This window comes from Phyllostomus discolor, chromosome 10 (genome assembly GCF_004126475.2).
Source record: "Phyllostomus discolor isolate MPI-MPIP mPhyDis1 chromosome 10, mPhyDis1.pri.v3, whole genome shotgun sequence".
NCBI lineage: Eukaryota > Metazoa > Chordata > Mammalia > Chiroptera > Phyllostomidae > Phyllostomus > Phyllostomus discolor.
The window spans coordinates 30,428,277-30,444,688 of NC_040912.2; positions in this window are offsets into that span (position 1 = coordinate 30,428,277).

A 16,412-nucleotide genomic window follows, 5' to 3' on the forward strand; every position below is an offset into this window, starting at 1 on the left:
AATTTCAAAACGTTTTCCCACTTCTATGCGTGTATACTTATAAAGGAAATATTTTAATAGTACTGATAATACTGCATTGTCCAAATAATTTATGTTAAGCTAGCTGCTTCCAGATCTAAGAAATGCCCTGTTTGTAAAGGTGAAATAAATGTGGAAGCTTTATTCTTTATTATGCTTCTCAGTCTAGCATTTAGTAAGTTACTGGGCTCTGAATGAAATGATGAAGCTTTCCCATTTACTGGGTAGAAAATTAAATAGAACTTTGATAATTTTCTCCTTTCTCTAGTCCTAAAGTTGGAAGAGCAGATACATTAGGGATACAGTATCCCCAAAAATGAAGCTTGCTCCTATGGTGTCTGTATTGTGAACAGACTGGGAGGTTTGTTCTGGCATATTCTGATTTTCCAGGGGCCTAGTCTAGAACTTCGCTAATAAAATTGCCTGAACTGAAGATGTTTTTAGGATGGATCCAAGGATGCGAAGGGAATCTAGCTACAGTTTGGATCTCACTCCCAGAGTGTATTTTGCTTCCAGGGAATAGCAGTGGATGACATGGCATCCGTTCGTAAAATAGTGCCGTAGATGACTTTCCATTCATCAGAGGTTAACTGAGTGCCCGGGCATTCAAGGCAAGGCACCTACTACAGGCAGTGTGCACAGTGGGGAATCAAAATGAGTATTGCTCAGCCCTGCTTTATCTAAGTGGGGTTATAAGTGAGCTTAATGGGAGAAGAGGGAGGTCATAGCAAACTACTGCAATACAAAGAATAAAATATAACGACCATTCGGAGGCGCAGATACAATTCTTTGGGAGAAGAAATACTGAACTGGTGGAGCAGGAAACAGGCTCTGTAGAAGAGGCGAACGATAAGAGCGGAGTCACAGAAGTGGAATGAATGACATGTGACGCGTGACAGCCGAGCCTGAGGTGCTGAGTTGACCAGAGTATGAGGGGAAAGGGAGTGGAAGAGATATTATATGCTCAAGTGGTGGGGTCAGAACAATAGCAGAGGTAAACCACATAGATACAGCATTTAGAGACTAGCAAACTAGTTAGGAGACAGACCATTCCTGGGGTGGGGAGAGAAACATGATGGCCTGAATTGGTGCACAATTCCCTTGAAATGAAGGGAGAGGTTGAATCTGAGATGATTGAGGGTAAGACTTGCCAGTCTCAGTAATGGGTTGGCATGTGGATGAACAGGGTTGGAGAGTTAATAAGACGCCCTGTAGTTTGATGCTGGAGTGAGAGGGGAGTGCCACTGTTAGAAATAGGAGTCACAGAAGAAAGAACGGGCTTGATGGGGCACTGATGAGTTCTGCTTTGAACACGTGAAGTTATCTGTGCCCTTGGGAAATAACCAAGGCCGAGTTGTAGTTGAAGTACGGGAAATCAAGAGCTCCAGAGAGGAGCCCAGAAAGCCTGCGTCCCACATTTGGAATACCATTACTGTGCATCATGTGTCCCACCAGAGCAACCCACAAATGCCCTGTGTGAAAATGAGCACGTGACTACAACTGTGTCATCAGCTAAATGCCAGGTGTACTCACACCAGCCTCCACAGCACAGGTGGTTCCAACTGTGCCTGTCACACAACCACCATCTGGCGTTGATCTTCGGGATCACTGGCAGATTGGACCCTAATGTTAAATTGATAAATGAGCAGGAACTCCCATATTTTCAGGGGGAATAAGACTGAAAATGGAAACTTGGGATTACTAGCATTTAGGATTGAAGGAGAAAAAAAGGTCGGTGAGGAAGTCAGAGACCCTGGAAGTAAAGGGAGGAGTAGAAGAAAACTCCGAGCAGCCACCTGAAGGGAAAGTTTTAAGGCAAAGGAAGCATTTCATCCAGGTATCTCAGGTGCTGCCAAGACGTTGAAGGGAAGGAAGGCTGAGTTCAGTGGTCGGAAGTTATCTCTGTCCATTTGGGAGGCCGATTTCGCTGGAAGAGAGAGGGAGAAGCCAGTTAACAACGTAGGAGTGAGAAAGTGGAACACAAAGTGTAGAAAATCATTAAATAATTGGGGGAATGCAGTATTGTTGGTAGAATGACAACCAGATTGAAGTAAGCATGGTGATGTTTTTGTTGTTGTTTTACCAAAGGGAAAGGAGTGTGTTTGTAGGTGTGTAAGAAAGAACTGGCAGAGTAGCCTTATGCTTTAGAGCAAAAATAGCTCTAATAAATGAAATAAAACTTAAATTCTTAAGAATAACATCATTGTCATTATCATCACCTCACAACTAATTTGTAATTGAACACTTAACATGTCCCAAGCTCTAATAAGCCTATAGTAAATGGTTTTATTTTTGCTGTGTAGGTGAGTCTACCTTAATGTAATTTCCTTGTTTTTCACTCTTTGTTTATTGTTTAAAAGATACATATATACACACACAAATAATTTTTTGGTATATAAGATTGGATTAATTAACTTATGTGTAGACACTTAAAAATTGTTAGGGTGACATTTTACAAAAAGTAAGAACGCTTTCATATAGCCAGTCTGTCAAAATTATTATGCTGAACTGGGCTTAGTAAAACTTGGGCGAGCCTTCCATAAAACACAGTTACTATTTGTTGAATTCATTTTTCATCAAAATGTTAAGTTGAAATGCAAAAGAGATTTGATACAGCATTTGACATTTGACATTTTAAAGTAATTTCATTAAATCATCAAGCTATGAATTATTGAAGATTGTTATACTATAAACAGTTTTTTCTGTTGTCTTTCTTTGGTTTAGAAACAAGTTGCACGCCACTTGCCTGGAAGAAGATAAATGTGTGGTGTGCTAAAACATACAGAGATTTTGGCACTGTGTTTTCTCTCATTTTATTAATGAATGCTTTTGTTTAGTCTTACATCAGGTGAATAGAACCAATTTGTGTTTTGAATAGGTAAAGCCAGGAACAAAATTCTCTGTAAACGTGTTGACAAAATTCACTTGAAAAGTCTAATGTCTCTCAGGGTGAGTCATTTTCAATATATTTCTACCCCCGCACACCGATGGTAGAAGCAGCCTTGTCAGCTGTAGTGGCTCCCCAGGACGGTGACTCCAGTACCTTCCCGAGGGGACAGTTCTGCTCACGGCCATGTCTCCAGTGTCAGCACATTGAAGGTGTCCAAGAACCCACTGTCAGTTAATTGGCTGACTGTCGGTGGAGGGTAAGGTAGAGATGTTTGACAAGGCCCTCGCTGGGATTTTGTATTATCAGGTCCCCACCCTCTGCCATTTCCCACCCCATGAGGCAATTCATAATGAAAACAATTCAGTACTGCATAAACCAAGTCGAAGAATTCGCCTTTTCCAAAGTGTTTGCCTGTGCTGCCCAGAGAGATGGTTTCTTTAGAAGTTCTAGCAAACCTGGGTAAATATGTCCTGCAATGTTGCTTTTATTCTTACAGTTTAAAAGTTGCATGAATTACAACTCAAAATGCAGAATTCTGTTTCAGTGTGAAGAAAAGGTATGTCTCAAGGTCAAGGTACCCACTGTTGCCTTTTCAGGAGGCAGTCAGGATGATGGCTGGCTGCCCACACACTGGGAGCCAGTTCTGTGGTGTGGCTGCCATGTTCCAGGATCCGCCTGGCATGAAAGGCTGGACGCCCGATTTTATTAGTAAACCCAGAGGGATTGAGAGTCCAGCCATGGTGGGCTCATGCCAACCTCTCAAGAAACCGAGGTTTGAACCAAAATGTTCATTTACTCTTTTCCAATAAAAGCTGTACTTTTCAAGTGTACTGGGATTTGCCAGCTAAGGCATTGCCTTCCTTGCGTGCTTATCTGTGGGAAAGCCAGATGATGGTGGGACAGTTGCAGTGTGAGCATGGAGTCCATGAAGGGAGTTGGCTGATGGCCTCAAGCCCGGCGCCCCTTGCGCCCATCTTCACTGTAGAGAGGGAAGTTCTGTGTGTCCTGCAAACTCCCTCCCCTCTGACAGGGTCCAGGCCACCCTGCCAAACTGTCTTTCCAGACACGGCTTTGACAGAGACAAAATACAGGCTTTTTGTAAAAGTAAATGTGATTGATTATATCACTCTCGGTGAGTGGCCGTCGCAGCCTTCTTTCTTAGATTTGGGTGGTCATAGGCTCAGACCTTCTGTGCTGCTGGCTCATCCTCGTCACCTGCACTTGATGTCCACTACTGCAGTCTTAGAATTCGTCCCTTCAGTTTGGTTCAGGAGCCAACATGCTTTCTCCTGTCCTACTTCCAGATACCTTCACGTCTGTTCACTGAAATAACTTCCCCAAAACTAACTTCCTACAGATAACTTTTTGGCATCTCATTTGATAGTGGTATTTGACGTTTCACTGGTATTAAGTAGAGTATTTTACAGTTCTCTTTTATTTATTTTATTTACCTCTATCATTAATAAGTACTAAGCTATAAATTATATACTTTGAGGTTTTTAATTTTTAATAAATTATTCTTTTGAATTCCAAAAAAAATAATGTGTATCTATTTAAGGGTGGAAATGTCTCACTCTTATCAACTTGTTTTTTTTTTTCCTTTAAGAAACTGCTATTCTGAATCTGAAGGGGAAATGTACTCTATGTGTAAAAACAAAGAGAAGCGAAATACCAAAGGAGGAGGTCAAAAACAATATAATGTTTACAATAAATAAAGAATATTTATACATTTAGCAACTTGTAAAATATAATTTCCTCTTAAGTTATTCTGTAAGACTGATTAAAAAAACTAAAAAAAGACTAAACTATTGGGTTTAATATAATTTTAGCATCTTAAAACAAGTCAATAAAAACTGAACTCACGGAGCTACTTACTATCTGCCCATTTCTCTGTTAAAGGGTAATATGTAGCCAGTTTTGCTTTTTTGGTTTTATTTCTAACAAAGAAATATAAGCCAAGAGGGCAATGATGAAATATCCACATGTGTATAACTTTAAAAGTTATGTAAATATGCTTATTCTTAAAATTATATTTTTCAAAACTATTGTTCATTACCTAACAAAATGGATGTTTTTTAGGATAGAATTTCTTTTTCCAATTAATTTCAGCTGCTGGTGATGTTACCTTTGTTCTGTATTTCATATTATTTGTGTTTTACTGTTTTCCATCTTAGTTCCAGTGGGTATTCTGCCTAGAAATCTTATATTCAAATCACTCATGTCGGGTAATAATAAGGTGACTTTGAGTAGAGTGAAACCCTATTAACAGCTAAGAAACACTAGTAACTGATGTTAGCACATACATGCTTATTAGGCTAATGCTTAGATCTAACCTTTATATATACTAATTCAAAATACATACTGTAAAGATCTGTGAAATTCCGACCGCAGAAAGACCATGTGTGGTGTGTGGTTGTACTTAGAGAACTGGACAGAATCTTTGAAGAGGAGTTCAACACGATGGGCTTATTGATGGGTCGAGATTGAGGCTTGGAAGAAGCAGTGAGGTTGAATGTGTGCTGTGGCATGAATTAGTTCTATTTTGATGGCTCCCTGCATCCAAATTGGGACAGGGCTGGTCTAGGATGTCCTTTCAGATATGAGGCTGTTTCTTTCAGGAAACTTCCTTTTTGTAGTTCCTTGGAATTTTCTTTAAAAGTTGAAAGAGTGAAACATGTCGTGTTAAAACATTTTGTGACCTCGTTTTGGTCTGAGAATACTTCTGTGCTAGCAAAATACACAAGAGATTGAGGCTTTGCTCTGATAGTTAAATGAATTTAAATGCATACTGAATATAAACTGCTTCGAAAGCTGTGCATCACAAGTTAATAGATCTTGGACCTTGTTTTTCCTACCGTGAGCCAGACATTCCTTGGGTTTAAGGGGAGGTTTAAATTAAAGAGTAGCAAATTGCTTCCCTCTTTGGAAATAAGCAAAATCACTCTGATAATAAAATATTTCTTTAACATGTAAAGACGCTTACTGAGGAAAAACAATGTGAGGGAAAAAATGGGGATAACTTATTTAGTGGTTTGCTCTTTAGGAAATGGAATATGTTTAATAGCAAAGTACAATTACCTTATTATACCATGTGACTTGAAAATAATAAGACAAAAAAGTGAAAAACATCGTACTAGAGCATATTTATATGAACAAATAAATCTTGTCCTGTGGGAGAGGGAGTCCGGTTTTTCTAACTCTATGGTAATTGAGCAAAACATTTTCTGACTCTTTTGGAATTGTCTTCAGAAGTGTTTTATGAGCCAAACCCCAACATCAACATCTTTACTTTATTATCACACCTCTTTTTGGACCCAGAAGAATATTACTCAGCCTAATCCCCCACTTCATTTATCAGACTTGGCTGGGCTATTTCTAAAAATATAGCGTACTCTCTTGTGGGACAATTGAATGTTTTTATTTATTTGTTCATTCATTCAGCGATCGTGGCCGAGTGCCTCCAATGAGTCAGGTGTGTTGTGGTAACACGTCAGAGTCTTGGCTCTGGAAGTGGGAGGACAGAGGGAGGAAAGTGAGGATCACAGATGATGTTCCCTCCTGAGCAGTCTTCATTGGATGCATAGAGGAAGCCACCAGATAGAGAAAAGGAGAGCTTTCTAGGCACAGGGGGCAGCTCACGTCAAGGCATAGCACAAACACTACATACATTTCAAGAACTGCACGTATTTCAGGATGGAGAGAAACTAGTTAACTGAAGAAAGTGGAGGAGTAATTAGGGCCAAGATCAGGAGGATCCTAATAAGCCATGGAATGGAGAATACAGTAGTTAAGAGTGAGGGTTCTCATGTCTGATTATCTGGGCTCGAATCCTGGCTCCTTCATTTGCAGGCTTTCTGATGCTGGACATCCTACTCATCTCCAGTGCCTTAGTTCTGTTCATCTGTAAAGGAGATGATGGTACCTGCCTTATAGGGTTAAGAGGTTGAAATACGTAAACACAGATAAAGTTCTTAGCACCATGCCTGGGACACAGTAAGCACTCAATAAATGTTAGCTTTTTGTGCTGCTACTTTGTCCTGTGTTTTATTGTTTTTGATGCTGTTGTAAAAGGAATTGTTTTCTTAATGCCCTTGTGTTTTTGTGACATCATTTTCCTCAGCTTTTTTTTTTTGGCCCACCTCTCTCATTCATTCAGGGACGCTATTTTTTTAAGGTTTTATTTATTTATACTTAGAGAGAGGGTAAGGGAGGGAGAAAAAGAGGAAGAAAAACATCAGTGTGTGAGAGCACCATCAGGGGGTTGCCTAGACTAGGGACCAAACCTGCAACCCAAGCATGTGCCATAACTGGGAGTTGAACCAGCAAGGTCTTGCTTTGTAGGATGATGCCCAACCAACTGAGCTGCACCAGTCAGGGATGCTATTTTGTTTTATGTTATAGCCCCCAAGATCCTGCCTTCTTTGCATTCTGATAGCTTCCCAAACTATTACTTGACCTGTGTCCAAAGCTCCAAGTATTAGTGTACAGTTGTTCACTGGACATTATTACGACCTAAAGGTCACAATCATCTCAAGTTCATCTCTTCTGGAGTGAACTCATTAATTACTCCTCAAATCTTCTCTTCCTTTATTATTCTACTATTTGGAAATAGTACCATTATCTACCTTGTTGCTTAAACCAGAACTTGAAAATCGTTCTAACTTTCTTCTCGTTCTTCAACTATAATATCCTGGTTGGTCACCAAATCCTATAGATTCCACCTTCTAGATATCACTATGGAATATAAATTGATACAATAATCTTTAAGGCCATTTGGATCAAGAACTTTTTAAAGTGTACATAATTTTATTCAGAAAAACTGCACACCTTTTGATTTCTTCAATGCCATTTACAGGAATGTATTATAAAGTGGTGAGCCAGTGTTATAAGAACAGAGAAATGGTGTAATAAATTACATAGATAACATAATTTGGTACAATTTAAAAGTGGTATTATACACACACACAGTGAGAGAGAAAGAAAAGCTTGTGACAGCATTTGATGCTTTGTTAATTTTTTTTGAAAATTTTATTTCTGTGATGTTAGAGAGAGGGGAAGGGAAGGAGAGAAACACTGATGCTAGAGAGGAACATGGATCGGTTGCCTCTTCCATGTGCCCCAGCCGGAGACCTGCCTATCACCCAGGCATGTGCTCCCACTGGAAATCAAACCAGGGACCCTTCACTCTGTGGGACAGCACCCCAACCATCTGAGCCATGCCAACTAGGGTGCATTGTTAAATTGTCTAAACTACAAAACATTATGTAAAGTATGATTCTGTTGTTGGTTTAACAAAAATAGAAACGAAGCTCTAAGAAAGCAGGGATCTTAGCTCATTGGCCTTAACACTCCCTGTAGGATGTAGGTGTTCAGAAAATATCTCTTGGTTTTATTGGCCTTTCTCTGCTACTTCTATTTTTCTAATCTATCTGTATTTCTTACCTGGACTTTTGCATACACTTCTTACCCATTTTTCTTACCCTCAATTTTATTCCCTTAGAGTCCAATTTCTAGTCTGCAGTCAGAGTGATATTTCCAAGTGTTAAAACTGGCCATAGTATTGCTCACTGCAAAGTCCTTTGGTTCTCCCCCAGTGCCCATAAGATAATTTCCAGACTTCTTAGCCCGGATTACCAAACTCTTCTCAATTTCACTTCTGTGTACTTTTCCAGCTCTTCTCTTGCCATTTTCCAAGATAATCACTAGGTCATGCCAAACTATCCACAGTTCCATAAATGTGAATTTCCTGCATACCTACATACCTTTGGACATGCCTTTGCTTATACCTGGACTGTACTAAAGTTCCTTTATTTATTTGGCGAACTCCAGATCACCCTTTGAGACTCAGCTCCCCAGCCACTCCCGCTCTGCGCACTTTTGAGTGCTTCCTCTTTGGAGCTTCCATAACCTCTTGAACTCTTTTACAACCCTTAATGTATGTAGGATAGATAACCCTACTGAGAGTCGGTGAGGGCGGGGACCGTATATTCTGTCTTCAACTCATTATCTTACAGCCAAATGGACTTCTCGTGTATCTCCGTCTCAGGGCTTCCCAGTGTTGGTCTGAGGCCTGGTACCAATTTTCCATCATCTATGATGAAATTAGAAAAATAAGTGCCTGTGGTGAATTTTTCAGAAAGCTAAATCTATTTACAGTTTGGGTGTTAAAATGTGCTTTCTTTATGAAATGGTACTTGAAAGTAGACAGGAGGGTGTATTTACGTCTTTCATTGGCAGTGTTCTGTCAGAGCCCTACATCTGCTGGAAATTTTACAGGTCTCTGCAAACTAAAGGGCTGGGAACACTGCTGTATCTCATGGGGTGGCACCGAGTCCCCAAAGTCAAAGCCTGTGAGTCATCCTTGGCTGTTCCTCCTTCCTCATCCCTCCACCCCCGCCACATTCAGACACTTAGCAAGTCCTGCCAATTCAACCTCCTAAATATTTCTGGAATCTGCACTCTCTTCTCCATCCTTGCTGCCAATTCCTTAGGACAGGCCCTCTTTATTTTCCTGCAGTAACAATCTCCTTACTGGTCTTCTTGCCACTATTCCCCTCTTATCCGTGCCCATCAGAGTGAGCTGTTTAAAAATCAAAAGTAGGTGACCATTTCCCATAGGACCAAAGTTCCTTACCACATGCAAGGCTTCCCTCCAGTATGATTTCTTGCTGTCCCTTGTTCACACTTTCTCTTGTTTTTGAGAATTGGCCCTGTCTTTGCCAATTTCTTGGGTAGTTCATGATGGTCTAAGACAGTTCGGTTGTCACTTCCTCTACAAACCTTTTCCTGCAGTTTTGGGTTAAGAGGCTCTCTTTATTACTCTTAAAATATCTCTAATTTAGCACTTCCAGATTAGTTGATATTCATCCTTTTATGTCTGCCTTCCAACTAGAATCTGAGCATCTAAAGACAATATAGTTTGTCCTTTAATCTTTCTATTTTTAGCACTCAATACAATGCAAGGGAATAACATATATTTATTAAGTAATTTGTTGGCTAAATACATTTGTTCAGTGTTATAATTAGATGTATTCTCCAGAAGGTTCATTGACCAGAGGGAGGTGTGAGGACAGGGAGTATCCGTGAGGCAGGGAGACAGGATAAAGGCCTTCTGTCGAAGTCTAGGAAAGAGCTATGAGTACCTGAACTTAGGAAGTGGAAGTGGATGGAAGAACACTTTGGTGATGGATTGGTGATTTGTTGGAGGTGTGGGGAAATGGAAGAATCTAGGGTTGCTGGAAGGTTTCTGGACTTAGAAAATTGGTTGGATGGTGATGTGATTCAACAAGGCGATGAGCTGTGTTCTACACATTTGAAATCGAGGGGTTCAGAACATTGGAGTTGTCCAAAAGGTAACTGGACATGGAGAGAGAACTGTTTTGGAGAGACAGATTAGTAATTCACCCCCTGTATGTACTATATGAAGCCATAGCTATGAAGGAGATAATTTTCATTTGTTGTTTGGTATGTTGTGTTGCTGGTGGTAAGAGGAGAGCAGGTGCATTGGGTGGTAAGAGAGTAGGACCATGAAATTCTAAATGTAGAAGGTGCAGGTGGTAGAGACAGAAGTCTGTCAAGGTTGCTAATTGAAATCCTGGTTCTGCATCTTATGAGCCCTGTCACTCTGGACAAATTCCCTCTGAATCTCAGCTTCTTCACCTGTAAAATGAGAACAATAGCACCACTCAATAGGGATGTTGAAAGAATTCAATGAGTTTGCATGTGTACAGTCCCTGGTATGGTCCTAGGCTCACACTAAACTCCTAGATGATAGATTAGGAGATTCAAGAAAATATTTCTCAGGACATGAATTTCTTAGTGATTACACTGAATATGACAATTAACATCTTAAACTTAACCAGTCTAGTGTGAAATAATACTAACTTAGTTTTTGTAGTCTATAAAAACTTTTTTGCTAGTAGCGTGGATAGTAGGTAGAAAATAGACAGGGGGAAGGCAAGAATAGTATGGGAAATGTAGAAGCTAGAGAACTCATGACACATGGACATGAACTAAAGGGGGGAATGTGGGTGGGAGAGGGTGTGCAGGGTGGAGGGGAATGAAGGGGGGAAATGGGACAACTGTAATAGCATAATCAATAAAATATATTAAAAATACAAAAAAACTTTTTTGCTGTACAGCTCTGCCCCTCCCCCTTCATGTTGTTATGGTCACAAATTACATCTTTATACGTTGTGTGGCCGTTAGCGTAAGTTTGTTACTGTCATGTGCATTTGTCTTTTTAATCATATAAAGAAAAAGAATTCCAAACCAAATACAGTAATATTAGCTTTTATATTTACCGATGAGGTTAACTTTGCTGGTGTTTTTTATTTCTTTATATGGCTTTGAGTTACTGTCTAATGTCCTTTTATTTCAGTCTAAAGGACTTCCCTTAGCATTTCTCCTTTTAGCAAGATGTGCTGACAACAAACTCCCTCAGCTTCTGTTTACCTGGGAATTTCACCTTCATTTTTGAAGGATCTCTTTTCTGGACATAGAATTCTTTCTCTTTTTTTGAAATTTTATTTTAATTGTTGTTGCAGCACAATTTTCTATCTTTTACTCCCATCCCAATCCACTCACCCAGCCCTCCCCTCCTCCCTCCCATTTCCACCCACCCCTAGTTTTTATCCGTGTGTCCTTTATACTTGTTCCTGTAAACCCTTCCCCTTTTCCCCTGAAATTCCCCTGAAATTCCCTCTCCTCTACCCTCTGAACTCTGTCAGTCTGTTCTTTATTTCAGTGTCTTTGGTTATATTTTGCTTGTTTCTTTGTTTTGTTGTTTAGGTTCCTGTTAAAGGTGAGATCATATGGTATTTGTCTTTCCCTTTTTCTGTTCAGCGCTTCCAATTTGTCATCTCACTGCCTTCTGCCCCCTGTGGTTTCTGATGAGAAGTCAGCTGTTTCTTTGAGTTTCCTTTGTAGGTGATGACTTGCTTATTATCTCTTGCTGCTTTCGAGATTCTTTGCTTTTTGACAGATTAATTTATGTCTCACTGTAGATCTCCTTGCCTTATATTCATCTGTCTAGAAAGTGCGCAAATAAAGGATCACAGTAACAGTGCTGAGTTAAACTATTATCATTTAATGGTAATAATAATGATCACAAATCCTTCAGCAGTAGAACATAATCAGTATATTATGCTTTAAACATCAAAAAATGTTTAATGCATGCTGCAAACAATTCCATTTAAAACTTTAATATTTTTATTTTTTTAATTAAATGTATTGGGGTCACGTTGGTTAATAACATTATGTAATTTTCAGGTGCACAAGATGATAATTTGACATCTGTGTACTTTACTGCATGCTTCCCTCCCATAGTCTAGTTTCCTTCTATCACCATATATTCGACCTTGTTTACATACTTCATTCTCCCACCACCCGCTTTCCCCTCCAGTAACTACACCTCTGTTTATAACAATGAGTTTGTTTTTGTCTGGAAAACTTCATTTTTCAAAAATAGTTTTAGGACTTAAGGTAAGATGAAGGTATCTAAAATGCTCACTTTTGTGAAATACCTAGTTGAAGAACAGATTCCCAGCATGAGTTGTCCTGCGGTTTTTTTACAAAAGAAAAATTCTGCCTCGGAGGAGTTACAGTTGTGGCTACATTTACAGATTGTTACCTGCTTTAGTTCTTAATCACTCTTAGCACTATGAAATATTAACCGTGTCATCTGAAGTATCACTCAAAGATCAAACTCTAAAGTAAAGTATCTGTAGGCATATTAAAAATCATAATTAGTATTTACATATTTTTACCTCTGAATGAAACAAGCCAATTTCAGATCCTTGAGTTTCAAGGTGATAGAGATACCAGTTCTTTTAACTTTTCCAATTGTGTTCTGTTTTCTTATCTTTCAATAGTTTCTGATGGTGTTCTTAACAATGTAGTTCCTGGAAATTATGCTGGAATAAATCTTATTTGAAAATATAAGGTGTTAGATGTTAATTTTTATAATGAATTTTTTAAAAACTATGCTTTGGTTATTTTGGATGCTTATACCTCGTTGTATTAGAAAGAGCATCAAATTTTTAGCCATGAGACCTATGTGTCTTACTTTTTTTTTTTTAGCTTTGCCATTGTGTACTTGTGGACCTATGTTTCCTCTTCTTTAAAACAGTTGTACGGAACCAAATCTCTAAAGCCGTCCCCATACTTATGCATTGCCACAGCTATACCACGCAGGACTTTTGCGGATCTTGTATGAAACCATTAGAACTTAGGGCAGTTTGAAGGCTTGTGAGCGGTCATTGTTTCTCTTGTGTTTCATCCTAATTCCGTTACTTTTGACCTAACAATGAGCCAGATATCATAAAAACAACTTTATTTTTTCCATATTCTATTTTACGGAGTTAAACCCATTTTGGGGGACGATTAAAGTCACATACCTTTAATGAGACAGTTAACACATGTGTATTATTTTTTTCTCCTAAAACAAAATCAAGCACTTAAGTTGTTAACATTTAATTTTAAAAACCACCTTTCCAGGATTGTTGATCAGGATTTACTCAATAACTCAGAGGAGCAGATTGAAGAGAAAAAGTATATTAATAATCTTGAATGAGAAAATAAACTCTTACAATGCTTGTTTTTAAAATGGTGATTTCTTTTTCTTATTAAAAATAAATTCTCATTGTAGAAAGTTTAGATGAGCAAATAGCAGGACACACAGAAAACACAATTCTATAATCTTGTTACCTAGAAATAACAGTATGAGCATCTTGATTTATCTCTCCACCATTTTATACGTGGGCCAGACTGTGCATACTCTTTGGAACCTGCATTTTCTTTTTATAATATATTTTGAATGCCTTTCCATCTTTCCATGTTCAATAAATATGAACCTCTATCATCTCCTTAAGAACCACATGGTATGTGTGTATATGTGAGATGTGTGTGTGTGTGTGTATAATTTTTCTTGCCAGGTTACTCTCCAGGGAGGTTTTTTTTTTTAAACCCGTTTATGCTCCCACAGTGGTAGGGACCCTTTTTCACAGCCCCTCACAAATACTGTGCTATGATATCACTTAAAAACTTTTGTTACCCAATTTGAGGGGCTTAAATAGTGTATATCTGATATTGTCATTTATGTTTCTTTAAGTTATTACTATAGTTTAACATTTTCTTAATGTTTATGTTCATATATGTTTCCTTAAAAGGAACCAATTTCAGTAGTCATTTAATTAGATAAGCAGCTAAGCCTAAGGACCTTACTAAATTAGTGCTGGGGATAACTGTACTCACCTAGTCAGGATAATGAAAGGTTTTTGGCTTACAGTGTCAGTAAAACTTGCTTGGTTTTATTTTATGACCCAGCAAACAGTCTTCATCAGACGATTGCCTAGTTTTGGCTGATTCATCATTTTCCCTTAAGGAGAGGCCCAGAGCTGGAGAACAGCTCAAATGGAGACAGAATTGAATGTTAAAGTTCTCCAGAGTGCTCCTGTACTCTTTTTGACTCAAGCCAGAGCTATTCATTTTGCTTTCAAAAATATCATTTAACTCACTTTTTTTTATCGATTGATTTTGGGGGGTGGGAAGGAGGCAAGAAAGGAGAAAGAGAGAAACATCAATTTGTTATTCCATTTATTTATGCATTCATTGGATGATTCTCGTATGTGCCCTGACTGGGGATCGAACCCACAACCTTGGCATATCAGGATGACACTGTAACCAAACTGAGCCACCTAGCCCAGGCCCTAACATATTTTTGAGATCAGGTTACCTTTTTAAGGTCTGGGTGAATTGAAGCATGTCACTTTTCTACCTAGTCAAGGGAAAGTGTAAGCAGATTTAGGAGATCAACAGTCTTCAGCTTTGTTTTATTTTTCCTGTGACTTTTATGAACACCTGTTTTTTTCCATCCAGCATGTAAAGCATATGCTGGGATATCCAGGCTTACCATGACGTTTGGGAATTGGCATTCCCACAGAGTCTCTCAGCAGTGTGTCTCATTTGCCACAGGGAGGTCCCTGTCCCAAATGCTGAGCTGCATGCATAGGAGCTAGGAAATCAGGCTGTGGGACCAGATAGCTGACTTCACGTCTCCACCACTCACTGTTGTTGTTTCTTAAGCAAAACACCAGACCTCTCTCTGGCTATTTCTTTCCTCTTGTTGTTTTTAAACAGCTTTATTGAGATATACTTTACATAACATCAGATTCACCTGTATAAGTATACAGTTCAGTGGTTTTCAGTATATTCACTGAGTTGTGTAACCATCACCATGACCTAATCTTACAACATCTTGTCACCCTGCAAAGAAACCCAGTAGCCATTAGCAGCCATTCTCCGTTCCTCCCCTCCTGCCCTGCCCCACCACTCCCAGCCCAGGCGATGACTGCTTCTGTGGGTCTGCCTATTCTGGACATTTTGTATAAAAGAAATCAAGTAATATGTGGCCTTTTGTGGCTGGTTCCTTTTACTTAGCATAATTTCTCAAGGTTTCTCCATGTCCTAACATGTAACTATACTTTATTCCTTTTAATTACCAACTAGTTTTCCATAATATGAATATGCCACGTTCTGAGTACCTGTCATCAGCTGATGGGCATTTAGGTTGTTTCTACTCCTTGGTGATGATCTGCCTGAAGGTTTTAGGACATGAGGATCCCCAACCCCTTCCTTACACTTGACATCACAGGGTTTTTGTTCTCTTTAATTCATTCACTCCTGTCAGGCTCTTATTTTGATCAACATACCTGTGTTTGTAAAGTGGCTGATTGAAGCCCGCTGTGGTGTACGGAAAAGGCTAAAACTAAGGTAATCGTGTCTAGGTGGAGACCTCGACAGGAAAAAGTACTTTCTCACTCCTGACTGTATCTGGAGAGAGTGAATGGTGTTTTTATTAATCAAGACATAAAAACATGCCTAACTGTCTCAATTGCTATGTTTCTTTTTGTCGAGTTCACTATGTTCTTTTCAATCTACAGAACAGAACTATTTGGTATTGAAAGTGGACTCAGCGAAAGTATCAGCTCGTCACTGTCTGATTTCCTTCTCTTGACTTTGGGGACATAGTCATCTGCACAGTGACTCAGAATTCACTTACTGAGTATTTAGCCCCTGCTGCCGTTCTCTTCCTTATAAAAGAAAAATATGTATTTTTTGGATATCCTCATTTGATTTTGTTTTAATATTTTTCTTTTCCCATCAGAGTGTATGGTTAGCATATCAGATTGATGCTGCTCGTTCTCCTGTCTTCCTTTCATTCACGTAAAATGCATTAGCAGTTCAAAGAACCATGTTCGATGAGGGAGACCCTAATGCTTGCTGAAGGTCTGTGAAAGGAGCTCAATTTCTGGTATCTGATGTCCACCTCAGGAATTTGCCTTGAATAGGAGCAGAGCAGCCCACAGGCAGCCCGGGAGCCCTTAAGACAACCCCAAATACCTTATTTGGAGCCTGGCTAATAGTGCACCAGTTTTGTACTGGTCAGTAGCAGTGTGTTTCTATATACACAAGTTTTAGCATTTGCTCAGTTTTAAATATTTAC